Here is a 15,670-nt window from a genome sequence, read left to right as displayed (position 1 = left end):
AGTTATTCTATGGGTATCGTTGCATTCATTTAGTTGCATTCATGCATTTTTATTTCTTGTTCTTTGAGTCTATTTATGCTTGAGGACAAACATCGATTCAAGTTTGGAGGTATGTTGAGTGGCATTTATGACACTTTATTACGCTCTATAAAGCTTTAAATTGGTGTATTTATACTCAAGTTATTGGTGTTTTAATGTGTTTTCTAGTGTTTTTGCATTTTTAGGCATTCTCCAGGTAATCAGGTGAATTACCATTGTTTTGGTGATAATTTGGTGTCAGGAAGGTGTTGGAATAAAGCTAGTGGAAGACCAGCTCAAATCAAGGAGAAAAGAAAAAGTCAGTCTTTGGGTCAGAGAGCCAGCGCGCTCGCGCTGTTAAAGCGCGTGGCCGCGCCCAAACATCAGAAACCCTGCGCGCCCGCGCTGATCAAGCGCGCAGCCGCGTCGTGTCGGGATAGAAGAAATTTGATTGTACTTGGATTTTGAGAGATAGACTTCTACTTTGCATGGGGCTGCTATATAAACAATTTTAAAGCTCATTTTTCAGGGGATATCAAGCCAGAGACATATCAAAGCTATGGAGAAGACGATAAGAGACCTATAGCACAATTCAACAAAGGTGAAGATGATCTAGTTTATTCTTGTGAATCTTTGTTTTGAATTATAATCTTGGATGCTCATTTCTTGTTTTGTTGAACCTATACTCTTGTGTTAACTTTGTTTTATTATTCGTTATAAAGACTACGTTTATTATACCATACTTTCATCGGAACCCACATTGATGATAAGTCCGATTATGGGCTAATCGTTATCGTGGGATTCTAGCGGATTTATTTATGGATTTCTTTAGTTGATTTTTTTCGATGCCTTAGTGTGTGGTGATTGTATGCTAACCTAATATTCGTTGTGCATATTTGTCTTATGAGCGTCGCGAACTTATAAGATATTGTGTTAATTTTTAATGAAACGAAAGTGAATTTAAAGATTTAGAACTTGCCATGCTAGCAGAGGTTCATGTATTTGTTATGCATGATTTATGGGAAACTTTAACCATCTTACTTGCCCTATATAATCAAGATAGATAACTTGTGCTTAACCCTTTATGTTGTCAAATTCTATAGACATATAGGGTCTCAATATAATTGGTGCCTATTCAGGTTCTATCTCTTTTTTTGGATGTCTGGTAGTATGGTATTCGTGCAACGAAAGTTGGCGTTTATCAGTTTCGTGTTATCTTATTAGTGTCATCACCATTACATGCTAAGGTTAAGAACAAAAAGGCTATTGAATGAAGTATTTAATGAAGTTAGAATCCCATGTTTGTCATATATATTAATTCAATAATTCTTATTCCCTTAGTTATAATTGTTAGTTCAATTCTTAGTTATAAATAATCTCAATTTGTTATCGTCTTAGCATTGGATAATAACCATATCATCGGTGCATAAGTTCATAAATTAATTAGTTAACCAAGCCAGTCTCTATGGGAAAGAACTAGAAATAATTCTATATTACTTGCAAACGCGTATACTTGCGTGTATTATTAGCGCGTGTTTAGCGACTAACAAAAAGCAAGGAAGAAAATAGTGGAAAACACTCCTCCTGAGGGTAATACAGGAAATTGAACCTCGATTACTTAGAGATTGTTGCTCTTACGGAGGAATGCAGTGTTGTCCTGCAATAGAAGTTGCCTCCGAAGCTTAAAGATCCTGGAAGCTTTACTATTCCTTGCACCATCGGAAAATTGTCGTTTGACAAGTGTTTATGTGATTTGGGAGCTAGCATGAATCTGATGACTTTTTCTGTCTTCAAGAAGGATTTACCTGATCCAAATCCTACATATATGTCCTTGCAGTTGGCGGATCATTCTATTACATATCCACGAGCCATTATTAAGGATGTCTTGGTCAAGATGGACAAACTCATCTTTCTTGCTGACTTTGTAATTCTTGATTTCGAGGAGGATAAAAAGATTCCCATAATCTTGGGAAGACCATTCTTGGCTACTGGCCGAACCTTGATTGACGTGTAGAAGGGTGAACTCACTATGCGAGTGCTGGATTAGGACGTGACCTTTAATGTTTTAAATGCCATGAAATTCCCTACTAATAATGAGGAATGCTTAGAAGTGGAATTGGTCGATTCTGTGGTTACTTCAGAGCTTGATCAATTGCTAAGGTCTGATGCCTTAGAGAACGCCTTGATGGGAAATTCAGCTAGTGAAGATGACGAAGGTGATGAGCAATTGAAATATTTGAATGCTTCTCCTTGGAAACGAAGGCTGGATATGCCTTTTGAGTCTCTTGGAATTTCAGAACTCAAAAATGCTGAGGGGCGTCTCAAGCCATCTATTGAGGAAGCTCCTACACTTGAGCTTAAACCTTTGCATGAACACTTAAGGTATGCATTTTTAGGTGATTCATCTACTTTTCCAGTTATTATTGCATCTGACCTTTCAGGTAGTGATGAGGAAATGCTCTTGAGAATTATGAGAGAGTTCAAGTCGATAATTGGATGGACTCTAGCCGATATCAAGGGAATCAACCCTTCTTATTGCATGCATCAAATTCCGCTAGAGGAAGGAAGCAAGTTGACTATTGAACAACAAAGAAGGCTAAATCTGATCATGAAGGAGGTCGTGAAGAAGGAAATTCTCAAGTGGCTAGATGAAGGGATCATCTACCCTATTTCTGACAGTTATTGGGTGAGTCCAGTTCAGTGTGTGCCGAAGAAAGGAGGCATCACCGTGGTTGCTAATGAAAAGAATGAGCTCATTCCTACTCGAACAATCACGGGGTGGAGAGTTTGCATGGATTACAGGAAGCTGAACAAATCCATTAGGAAATATGACATCCCTCTTCCTTTTATTGATCAAATGCTTGACAGATTGGCTGTGCATGAATACTACTGTCTTCTGGATGACTATTCGGGTTATAATCAGATTTGCATCACTCCAGAAGATCAGGAAAAGACTACCTTCACTTGTCTGTTTGGTACTTTTGCCTTCAGAAGAGTTTCTTTTGGGTTATGTGGTGCACCTGCCATATTTCAGAGATGTATGATGGCTATCTTCTCTGACATGATTGGTCAGAATGTGGAGGTGTTCATGGATGATTTTTCTGTGTTCGGGGATTCTTTCGACGAGTGCTTTTAAAATCTTGGCGCAGTTCTAAAAAGGTATGTTAAGACCAATCTGGTTCTGAACTGGGAGAAATGTCACTTTATGGTGCAACAGGAAATCATTCTTGGGCAAAAGGTCTCTAGTAAAGGTCTTAAGGTGGATAAAACCAAGGTGGGGGTCATTGAAAACCTCCCTCCACCAATTTCTGTTAAGGGAGTCCGCAGTTTTCTTGGTCACGCGGGTTTCTATCGGCAGTTCATCAAGGACTTCTCTAAAATCTTTAAATTATTGTGCAATATATTAGAGAAAGTTATCCCTTTCAAGTTTGATGATGAGTGTCGAGCGGCTTTTGAGAGATTAAAGAAGAGCTTGATCACGACACCTGTCATAACTGCACCTAATTGGAATAAGCCTTTTGAAATGATGTACGATTCAAGTGACTATGCAGTTGGAGTAGTTCTTGGGAAAAGGAAGAATAATATATTTTATGTGGTTTACTATGCTATTAAGACCCTCAATGATGCTCAATTGAACTATACTACTAGTGAGAAGGAACTCTTAGCCATTGTCTACGGTTTTGAGAAGTTTCGATATTATTTGCTTCGGACGAAGGTGATAGTTTTTACTGATCACGCTGCGATTCGCTATCTCGTCTCGAAGAAGGACTCGAAACCTATATTGATTGGATGGGTTCTTTTACTTCAGGAGTTTGAGTTGGAGATCAAGGATAGAAAAGGTATTGAGAATCAAGTTGCTGATCATCTATCCCGATGAGCAGTTGTTTCGGGTGCAAGAAGAAGAACCATGGTTCGCGGACCTTATGAACTATCTTGTGAAAAACATTATGCCTCCGGACTTATCTTCTGTTTAAAAGAAGAAGTTTCTTCACGAGGTGAAGTGGTACATATGGGATGAGCCTTTTTTGTTTCGGCAAGGAGCTGACCAAATCATCAGGAGATGTATTCCGTACAGCGAGACGGAGGGTATCTTGCAAGATTGTCATTCGACTGTTTATGGAGGCCACTATGGTGGAGAAAAGACAGCAGCTCGTATCCTTTATGCAGGATTCTTTTGGCTTACATTGTTTATGGATGCGCATCAGTTCGTTTTGAAGTGTGATCGCTGTCAGCGTGTTGGTAATATGTCAAAGAAGAATGAGATGCCTCTTAATGTGCTTCTCGAGGTTGAGGTCTTCGATGTTTGGGGAATTAACTTCATGGGGCCATTTGTCTCGTCATGCAATAATCAGTATATCTTGTTGGCGGTTTATTATATTTTGAAATGGGTGGAAGTTAAAGCTTTTCCAACGAATGATGCGAAGGTAGTGCTTAAATTTCTTCACAAGCAGATATTCACAAGATTTGGGACTCCAAGAGTCATAATCAGTGATGAAGGATCGCATTTCTGCAATCGCAAGTTCACTGCTATGATGCAGAGATATAATATGAATCATCGCATTGCTACAGCCTACCATCTTCAGACTAATTGTCAAGCCGAGGTATCTAATAGAGAGATCGAGCGTATTCTAAAGAAAGTTGAATGTCCATCGAGAAAGGATTTGTCTTTGGAGATAGATGAAGCTGTTTGGGCTTATCGAACAGCATTCAAGGCTCCATTAGGCATGTCACCGTTTCAATTGGTTTATGGTAAAGGATGTCATTTTCCTGAGGAGCTAGAGCCCAAGGCATATTGGGCTTTGAAGAAACTGAATCTTGATATGGATGTAGCTGGTAAGAAAATGATGCTTCAATTGAATGAACTCGATGAGTTTCGACTTCAAGCGTATGAGAACAACAAAATGTATACGGGGAAAGTCAAGAGGTGGCACGACAGGGGTCTAGTGCTTAAATCATTTGTGCCGGGGCAACAAGCTCATTTGTTCAACTCTCGTCTCCTTCTTTGAAGTCGAGATGGCCAGGGCCGTTTATTGTCAAAACTGTGTTTCTACATGGAGCAGTGGAGACTTTTGAGAATGATCCAGGCCAGGCATTCAAGGTGAATGGACAGCGTTTGAAGCATTACTATGGAGATACGGCAAACCATGAGGTGGTTAGTGCTGTTTTGTTATCAACTTGATTTCGAAATTCTGCATCAAGCTAGCGACGTAAACCAAGCGCTTCTTCGGAGGCAACCCAAGCTTTTTGTACATTAGTAGGAAGGAAAGAAGATAGAAGGAAGAAAAACTAGAGAAAAACATATAAAAAAATCAGAAAAATAGAAAAAACAGGGTATTTCTATAGAAGCACGGCGCGGCCGTGCTATCTGGCGGGACAGCTGCGCTGAGATTATAGAAGCACGGCGCGCCTGCGCGGGGAAGTGGGGTGGCCGTGCTATATTAGCAAAAACACGCCGCGCCCGCGCTGCCTAGCAGGGTGGCCGCGCTGAGCCTCTGTGAAAAAAAGAAGAAGAACAAATCCGAAAATCTGAAGAAAAAAGGAGTTTCCCACATCAGTTCTACAATCTCTTTTACCCGATTTTGACTCCTCAAAACTTCCCATTATCCCCACTAACCCCATAATCATATCCCACTTTTATTCTAAATCAATTTTTAAATCCTTATATATACATATACTTACATACATCCATCTCCATCACTTTTATTCTCTAAAACCCTACTTCTCTATAGACATCTCTCTTTTCTCACTTTATCAATTTTAATGGCACCCAAGAGAGCTCGCACTCAAGTTAGCAGCAGCACTAACCCCGCCACTACTGATTTTTTGAGTGTTGGGGGTACGAGGTCTAGGTTTGCTACTCCGGAGGATGAAGCAGAGTACACGAGTCTGTTGACGAAGAAATTAGCGAATCAGAGGGGTTTTCCACCATCGGGTAAGGATGGTAAGCTTCTTGAGATGATTTTGGAGATGGATTGGGTTTCTTTTTGTGAGGCACCCGCTGTTGTGCCTATGAGTGTCGTTCATGAGTTCTATGTGAATGCGAAGGACGATAAGAATGTGTATACCGTGGTGCGAGGATTGACGGTGGATTACAGCCCTGAGGCTATTTGTAGGGTCATCAACCAACCCGAAAGACAGCTGGCTCTGGAGGATTAGGTTACTAATTCATGGGATGATTTTGACTTAGATTTGATTGTGGCTACTCTGTGTGTCCCGAACACTCACTAAAAGTTCAAGAGGGGATCAAACATATCTTACCTTCCTTACCTCATGCATGAATAGGTTCGCCGTGCTTGATATTCTTTTATTTGCGCGAACATCATGCCACCTTCTCATGTGCATGATGTGATTGTGGATCGTGAAAAGTTGTTATTGGGGATTTTGTAGGGAGATTATGTGGATCTCAGTTCCATTAATTATTAGGGTATTCTACGGTTTTTGCATGGCAACACTACGGGGTCTATCCCTTATGCCTCGATTGTGACCAAGCTTTGTGTGGCGGTGGGAGTTCATTGGCCCGCACACGAGCAGCTTCAATTCCTGAGCGCCCCCATCGACAGTTCGACGATCTTGAGCATGCAGGAGTGGTTTGTTGGGAAAGCTAACGAGAAAGGGCTTGGCTACAGTTATGATCATTTACCGGGTGGCCAGCCAGCCGATCAGACTTATGCTGGTGGTTCAACTCAGGAATGTAGAGCAGCATGGAGACATCAGATGGGTGAGGCCGGTTCTTCGCAGCAGCAGTAGCAACAGTAGGAGGTAGATGATAGTTCTGGTTTGGGCTCGGCGCAGTATAGGCGTTTGACGAGGTGGATGGATACGATGTATGACATCCATAACAGGTTTGCACAGGATCTTACCCAGTCATTGGGTACAGTTTTTTGAGCCATGGGAGTTGACATTCAGTGGCCAGTTTTTGGAGAGGATTCTGTGTACTTGCTTCCTGACACTCCACCCGTGGAGGGTGATGATCATTCTAATTCCGAGTTGGTATACCTTGATTCCTTACAATTACCTTCACTGAGGATAGTTAAAATTTTAAGTTTGGGGGTGGAGTTAAGGAATATTTGTGTTAGAGTCCATAAAGATGCATATGCATGTTAGTTTAGTTCATATAGTTTGCATATTTGTCTTGTAGTTACTTGTTTTTATTTTTATTTTGCGTATTTGTTATCATGATAGTATGTTGCATATAGTTGCATTTGCATTATATCATTATCCCTTAAGGTTGCTTTTCCGATTAATTTGTGATGTTGATTCCAGTGTAGTGATGTCGTATAGAGGAATGTTGAGTCCTAACGATTTGATTTGCATGCTAGAAGAAACAGAATTTTTCACTAGGTCTTATAGGTTGCTGGAGTGCTAGATCATGATCATGACTTGTTTGTTTGTCGAGGTTTAATCACTTGTTTATGTCTAGAATATATGTTATTCTTTTAGTGACAAAATAACATGGATTTTTAAATTGGAGAAAAACATTGGATTTCATTGCTAGTTATTGTGGCTAGGTGTCAAATGGCTAGTAGCCGACTCATATTTATATGAGTAGTCTAGGGTTGAGCGAGATGGAACAAAACGCACTCGTTCATAAATTGTGAAAAAAATAATAAAAAAATAGAAAAAAAAGAAAAATATAAAAAAGAAAAGAAAAAATACGTGTTATGCATAATTGATCACGAGTGGGCTCTTTTATACTCGAGTTATTAAGTTCTAGGGGACTTTGTGCCTAGTGACCTAAGGCTTTTATAGTCTGGGATCCGCTAACCTAACGCTCACTACATGGGTATTATTGCATAAGTATTTTGTGGACCTCACACATTGCACGATCAAATAAGCATGTTTATTTTTTGTTATGTGTTATCAATAAAAGCAAGAATCCTTGTACAACTCCGATAAAATTGAAGTGTTTTAAGTCATTTCGAGTTTAACGTGTATTCTGTTTATAACCTTGTGATTGCCTAATGAGTGCTGAGTTATGGTTATTGATCTAGTTGTAAAAGTATATTTGTTAAACAATTGCACACACATACGGTTTTGGCTTGTAAGTTAATTTGTGGGATTTAATTGAACTTTGTGCGAATAATTGCATTCTTTGAGATATTTCTCATTGGTTGGTTTAGCTATTCTAAGGGGATCTTTGTATTCATGTTAGTTGCATTCATGCATTTTTATTTCTTGTTTTTTAGTCTTTTATGCTTGAGGACAAGCATCGATTCAAGTTTGGGGGTGTGTTAAGTGGCATTTATGTCCACTTAGATCGCTTCATAAAGGCTCAAATTGGTGTTTTGTACTCAAGTTGTTTGTGTATTTGATGTGTTTTTGTAGTCTTTTGCATTTCAGGGTATAATCGGAAGCAGGAATGGTTTTACATTGTTTTTATGCTAGAAGAGTGTTAGAATGGGGCATCGCTTGATTTCACGAAGGAAGGCAATGGTTGCAGTCAAGAAAAGAAGAAATTCTAGATTTTTCAGAAGCTCAGCGCGGTCGTGCCACATTTGGGAACGTCCGCGCCATACTCAGAGCGGCCGCGCCGGATCCCAATGTAATATCCGGGAAAATTATGTGAATATTATATGTTAAATGAATAAATATTATACGTTTATATAAGTTAAAATGTTTATTGCCATGATATTACGTGTTTTAAATGCTATTTGTGTTTCTGTGCGAACCGGAAAATTTTTCGATTGATTAATATGTGTTTAAACTGCAATTATATGAATCGATCTGTAATCGGGACGCGTGTTTATTAGCGTATTTATCGAGGTACTCATTTTATCTCATTTTATATGCGTTTGAATGTATTTTATGGGTTTTTAGGATTTTCTATTAATTTAGGAATCATTTTGTTTTTGAAAAACAAACGGACCGGGACCCCACCGGGACGTAAAAGCCCACAAAATTCATGTTTTTATTTTTATAACATTATTCGTATTTCAAATACCCATTATATTTGCATTTTTGAATTATTCGCAATTTTTGGGGAATTTTGATATAAAATTTGTATTAAATTACTTTTAAAATTATTACCCGTAATTATAATTTTAAGGCGTAATTATTTTAATTATGGGAATAAAAACACCCTTATTTGATTTTGGGTATTCACTTTTCAGATATTATAAATAACAGGCTTTATCATTTTCTTTTTTTTTATTTCATTTATTTTCTGAAAATTCACAAAAATCCAAGAACACATACTTTGGGGGTGTAATTCTCTGCACAACCTTGAATCACTAATTTTGATCGATTAAGGAACCAAATCAGACGCTCTAGTAGTCAAAATCATCCTCTCAACGAGAGCTTTCTATTGGTATCAATTTCAGAATCTGAGGTGAGGTATATCGCAAAATCGAATATTTGGTGTTCTTGTTCTTAAAAATTTATTTTTGATTCTTGAATAAGTGTTTAATGTTTGTGTTAATTGTTTAATGTTCCTGAGATTGCAAGGGTGAATTTAGTGTATTAAAATGTTAGTTTTGGTTCCGATTTAGTAGAATTCGAAGTTCTTAGTTTATTGAATTTTTCAAATCGAATTCTTGAAGTTATGCTTGATTTTGGGTTAATTTAAAGTGTAGGGATATATTCTAATTGATTTGAGCTTTAATTTGAGACCAGAAACGTTTAATTTGGTTAAGGAATTGACGAATTCAAGATTTTGCCGGAAAAGCTCCGAGCTCTCGCCGGTTTTTGAACGGAATCAACGATGTAGTCGTTGATTTCGATTTATTCTGCCCTAAACGTGTTCCTGAAAGGTGTGGGAGTTGTTCTGTATCAAAAACGGGGTGAAAGGAAGCCGGTATGGCTCCGTCGGAACTTCGCCGGGAAAATCCAAAACTCTGTTTCTGTACTTTCTATTTTATATTTAATTTAAAATTCATTTCCATTTTCTAAAAACCCTTTCTATTATTTTCAAAAATCATTTTATTATGATTTTAAATTCTAAAAAAATTATTTACTTAATTATTTTAATCCAAAAATTTATTTTTCTTTAATTATTTTCAAAAATACAATTAGATTTAATTATTTATAATTTATTTTAGCTAATTATATATGTATTTATTTAATTGATTAATTCATATAATCAATTAATTTTATTTATAAATAGTTAAATAAAATGTAAATTATTTATAAATACAAATAATTTTTAAAAATTATTTTTAAACTTTTGGAAATTATATTTTGGTATTTAAAAATGAATTAATATTATTAATAATTGATTTAATTCTTTTTATTTCTTATTTTATTCGTAATAAATAAACCGTTTGTCTGTTTAATACGAAACGAACGTGTATAGACTCAGAAAAACATTACACTTCCAATAAAAATACTTTTGAATCCTAATTTATTTTGTAATGCAATGTCATTTGAATTGTATATCATTCTGAGTCGGTATTTAATCGTTAAACACTGTTATTGACCAGATTTCTGTTCTGAACGTACTGAGACCTATTTGTTGACTATCTGATTTATGTGTTACATGAAATATGTGATTATGTGTTATATGAATACATGATTACGTGCTATGTGATATGCATGCTATATGTTTATAGTTTTAAAATGCCATGATTAGTTATAAACGATCGGGTAGACGTCAAGACGTATAGTTACGTCGATTGAGTTTGATTCTGTCAATTAAGATAGTCCTTTTGTTTATAGAATCGAGTAGCAAGGAGCGCAACCAAGTGTTAGTCGGAGTTGAGAGTCAACAGTTATAAGACAGGATTATAATAAGAAGTTATCGAGCATACCAGGAAAGTATACCTATCTTCACTTTTTGTTCAAGTGATAATTATTCCGACTCTATTATTCCAATTTCTATACAATTCTAAGTTCAGAATAGTTAAATATTTTTACATTTCGCTATAAATTACTCTATATAGTGAAACTTTGAATTGAGATTAGCGAATAACTAATTGTTCTAGTTATTTCGCCATTGGTTGTTGAGATAACTCTGGACCATGAGAAATGGGGAGTTATGTGGTTAAGGATATCATTTGATTCGACTCCTTTGATTGAAAACTGTTTTTACGGATTGGATGGATGCGTAAGTGGCCATGGCGGCGGTCCAATGTGATCTATGTGTTATACATGATATAACACCTTGCTAGGCCGATATGTGCCTTATGTACCTTTTTGTTTAGTTGGATATGCTTCGGCATACCGGTGTTGTTCCGCGGCTGATCACCGGCGGCAAAACACCGTCATTCGAGGATTCCAATCCCAAAACAAAATATATATGCAAATTTTGTTTATTATCAAAACTTATATCAGTTTTTTATACTGTTCAGGTATTGTTGGTTGGTTTTGTTCTTCAGATATATTGTTGTTGTCTTGAATCATAAGCTTTATACTGCTTGCTGATCATTTCTTTCAAACATACTTGTTTCATATTTTTAACTCTTTCACCTAGACCAGAGCAGGCTTGAGTTCTTGGGTTGACCAGAAGTTATGTGCTTGTACATAGGTTGGTGTATTTTCCAGGTAGACAGTTTGGGACACTTGAATAGTCTAGAGTTTTGTAGTAAAATTTGAATAGTTTGTAAAACTAAATAGACTTATGGCTTGTAATAATATTTGGTTTGTATTAGTGCTTGTTCCATATTATAACCTGTGATCGATCCAATTGCATGCAAGAGGTCATTTATATTATATTATTCTGTTGTGATTATTTTATTATGGTTTATTGGCTAGTGACCCACAAATCTAGACCTCGGGTTTGGAGGGCATCATAGGTTGGTATCAAAGCTACAAGTTATGGTCACTAAAACAGGCTTAAGATTGTCATAGGCGAGTCATAGGAAGATCACATAAGATAGGTGTGCGTAGTTTAGCTCTTATAGGATTAAGTTTAGGTTATTGGGCTAGTTTATAGCTAAGTTGTTCAAGTTTCCTGTTTTGTGTTTGGCTATAGGCCTTTGTGCTATTTTCTTGCTATTTTGTTGGTTTTGAGGATGGTAAGAAGTGATGAAAGAGGTTGGAAGTTTGTGTTGCATCCTTATCCACCATTTGTTGATTTATTTGAGATTTTGAGTAAGAGTTTAAAAGGTTTGGATAATTTTCGTTAACTTTTCTTTGTGATATTATTCTTGAGATAATAAGCATGATTATGTGATAATCATGTCGCATGTGTTAATATGGTAGCAATTTTATGATATTTTGAAAGGAGATAATGCTTGAGAATTTTGATATAATAAATGATTGCTACATACTTGACATTATGCTTGACAGATTATTATATACATTGCTTGTTTCTTACCAGAATAATGGCACGAAAGAGGAGGAGTAATCCAGGAGAGGATCGTACCGAGAGTCGTACAGATCCAGTGATTATCCAAAATATGGGACTGATACAGCAACAAGTGTTGCATCTTACGCAGCAGCAGTAGCATCAAGCAGCAGCACCGCCTGCGGTAATTTTTAAGCAATTTCAAGCTGTGAAACCACCTGAGTTCAAGGGAAGTGTTGACCCCGTAGAAGCCAATGCATGGCTTAAAGAGATTGAGAAGGATTTTGACTTAGTCAGAGCAGGAGCTGAACAAAAGACCAAGTTTGCAAGCTACTTTCAGAAGGGCAAGGCAAACTATTGGTGGGAATCCACATGAGCATTGGAAGGAGGTGAGTTTGTAACTTGGGAGAGGTTTACAGAGCTGTTTCTGGAGAAGTATTTCCCGAGGTACATGAAGAATCTAATGGAGATCAAGTTTCTGAATCTGACCCAGGGTGATCTTACGGTTGCGGAATATGAAGCCAAGTTACTGAGTTGGCGAGGTTTGTGCCAGATCAAGTTGACACAGATGAAAAGAAAGCAAGAAGGTTTGAGCAGGGATTGAAATTTTGGATTCAGAACAGAGTGGCCATGTTTGAGTTGACTTCATATGTGGCAGTGGTTCAGAAAGTGATCGTGATCGAAAGGTCGTAAAGAAGACAAGACCTATACATCAGTGTAGTGAGAGGACTCTTAGTACCTGCATACCCAAAAGGGGGCGCTGGTGTAGTTTGTACCTACATCTACGGAGGGCAGTCTGTTCCCCTTCTGAGCCAGGATTAAGCTATTCTTTTGAGAATGTAGAAGTTACACGTCTCAAAGAGAAAATGATGGAAAGAAAAGGAAAGTAGAAACCTCAGGAGGAGGCCAGAAATAAGGTAATTTTCAGGACCATTTCAACAAAAGGCCAGAGTTTCAAGGTAATAGGAATGTGGGGTTCAGAAGACCACAATCAGGAAATGGAGGACAAGGAAACCGTTTCCAGAATTCAAATCAACAGAGGCCCAATCGTCCACCAGCGTCAGATTGCAAGTTTTGTGGTAGAAGGCACTTTGGCATTTGTAAGGCTAACGTGTTATGTTTCAAGTGCAATCAGAAGGGACACTATGCTAATGAATGTCGAAATTTGACTACAGCTCAGAAACCAGGGATAGTGTGTTTTAAATATGGAAAGATGGGGCATATTGCCAGGGAGTGCCAGATAACAGAACCAGCAACTAATGTGGTAAGGATTGAAGGACCACTAGCAAAGGATCATCCAAAGGCCAGGAAATTCAATATGACTATGAAGGTTCAGACGTGGTTACAGGTATGCTTCCAGTCAACTCCATAGATGCTAAAGTTTTAATTGGTTCTGGAGCTACACGGTCATTTATTTCTCAAGGTGTTGTCGATAAACTACATTGCGAGGTTAAATTGTTAGAACAAGCGTTAATGATAGAGTTAGCTAATAAGAACCAAGTTCCTGTCGACCGAGTGTGCCCGAGGTGTTACATTGAGATAGGAGGATATCATTTCTATGCCAACTTAATACCTTTTAAGTTGGGAAAATTTGATGTTATCTTAGGAATGGATTGGTTGTTAGATAATAATGCTCAGATTGATGGTAAGAATAGGAAAGTGAGACTTCAGACCTTGGATAGTAAGAAGAAGGTAATATTTCGAGGGAGTAGGAAAGAAAAGAAGTTCCTAACGATAGCTCAAGTGAAGAAGTTATTGCGTCATAATTGTGAAGCGTATTTGTCCCATGTGATAGACACCAGCAAAGAAGTTCCAGCACCACAAGCAATTCCAGTTGTCAATGAGTTCCCCGATGTTTTTCCAGACGATCTTCCAGGGTTACCTCCAGATAGAGAGATTGAGTTTGCAATTGATTTAGCACCCGGAACGGAACCAGTCTCTAAAGCTCCGGATGACACCAGTGGAAATGAAAGAATTGGCAACTCAGCTGCAAGATCTTTTAGAGAAATGAGTTATAAGACCCAGTATATCCCCGTGGGGTGCACTAGTATTGTTCGTCAAGAAGAAATATGGAAGCTTGCGACTGTGTATTGATTATCGAGAATTTAATAAGCTGACCATTAAGAACAAGTATATGTTGCCAAGGATTGATGATTTGTTTGATCAACTGAAAGGCGCTGTATGGTTTTCTAAGATTGATTTAAGATCTAGATATCATTAACTGAAGATTTAGTCATAAGACATTCCAAAGACCGCATTCAGAACCATATATGGGCATTATGAGTTTTTGGTAATGGCATTTGGATTAACCAACACACTAGCAACTTTTATGGATCTAATAAATTGAGTATTCAAGAAGTATTTGGATAAATTCGTGATTATGTTCATAGACAACATTCTAATCTATTCCAAGACGGAAGAAGAACATGCAGAGCATTTAAGAATAGTTCTGGAGATACTGCGACAGGAGAAATTGTATGCAAAGTTTTCCAAGTGTGAATTTTGGTTAAAAGAAGTACGATTTCTTGGACACGTAATTAGCAATAAAGGAGTGGAAGTGGGTCCATCAAATATTGAAGCCATAATCAACTGGGAGAGACCAAAAACACCAACAGAAGTAAGAAGTTTCATGGGATTGGCAGGTTACTACAGAAGATTTGTGCAAGATTTTGCAAAGATAGCTACGCCGTTGACAAGGGTCACCAGGAAGAACCAGAAATTTGAATGGGATGAGAAGTGTGAGGAGAGTTTCCAAGAATTAAAGAACAAATTAGTATCTTCTCCAGTGCTAGTCTTACCAGACGATCAAGGAAATTTTATGATCTACAGTGACGCGTCGTACAAAGGATTGGGATGTGTTTTGATGCAGCACGACAAGGTGATAGCCTACGCTTCAAGACAGTTGAAACCACATGAAGAGAAATATCCAACTCATGATCTGGAATTGGCAGCTATAGTGTTTGCATTGAAGATATGGAGGCATTATCCGTATGGGGAAAAATGTGAGATCTACACGGACCACAAGAGTCTGAAGTATATCTTTACCCAAAAGGAATTCAACATGAGGCAGAGAAGATGGCTAGAATTGATCAAGGACTACGACTGTACCATCAACTATCATCCAGGAAAAGCAAATGTGGTGGCAGACTCTCTGAGCAAAAAAGAAAGGTTAAACATGATCACTTCATCCGAGGAATTGATCAAGGAATTTGAGAAACTTGAAATAGAGGTCAGTACCCCAAGTATGTCTACATATGTGTTGTGTGCAATGTCATTTGAACCAGAACTATTAGAGAAGATAAGAAAATGTTAGGAAGAAGTAATGAGTCATGAACGAGATAGTTTGACAGGAGAAGAGATAGGGAGTTAAAAGGATGATAAAGGGATATTAATATTTTCTTCCAGAATATGGATACCCAACGTAGCCGA

This window comes from Apium graveolens, chromosome 8 (assembly GCF_009905375.1).
Source record: "Apium graveolens cultivar Ventura chromosome 8, ASM990537v1, whole genome shotgun sequence".
NCBI classification, from domain to species: Eukaryota; Viridiplantae; Streptophyta; class Magnoliopsida; order Apiales; family Apiaceae; genus Apium; species Apium graveolens.
Note: the sequence above shows the minus strand (reverse complement) of the source record.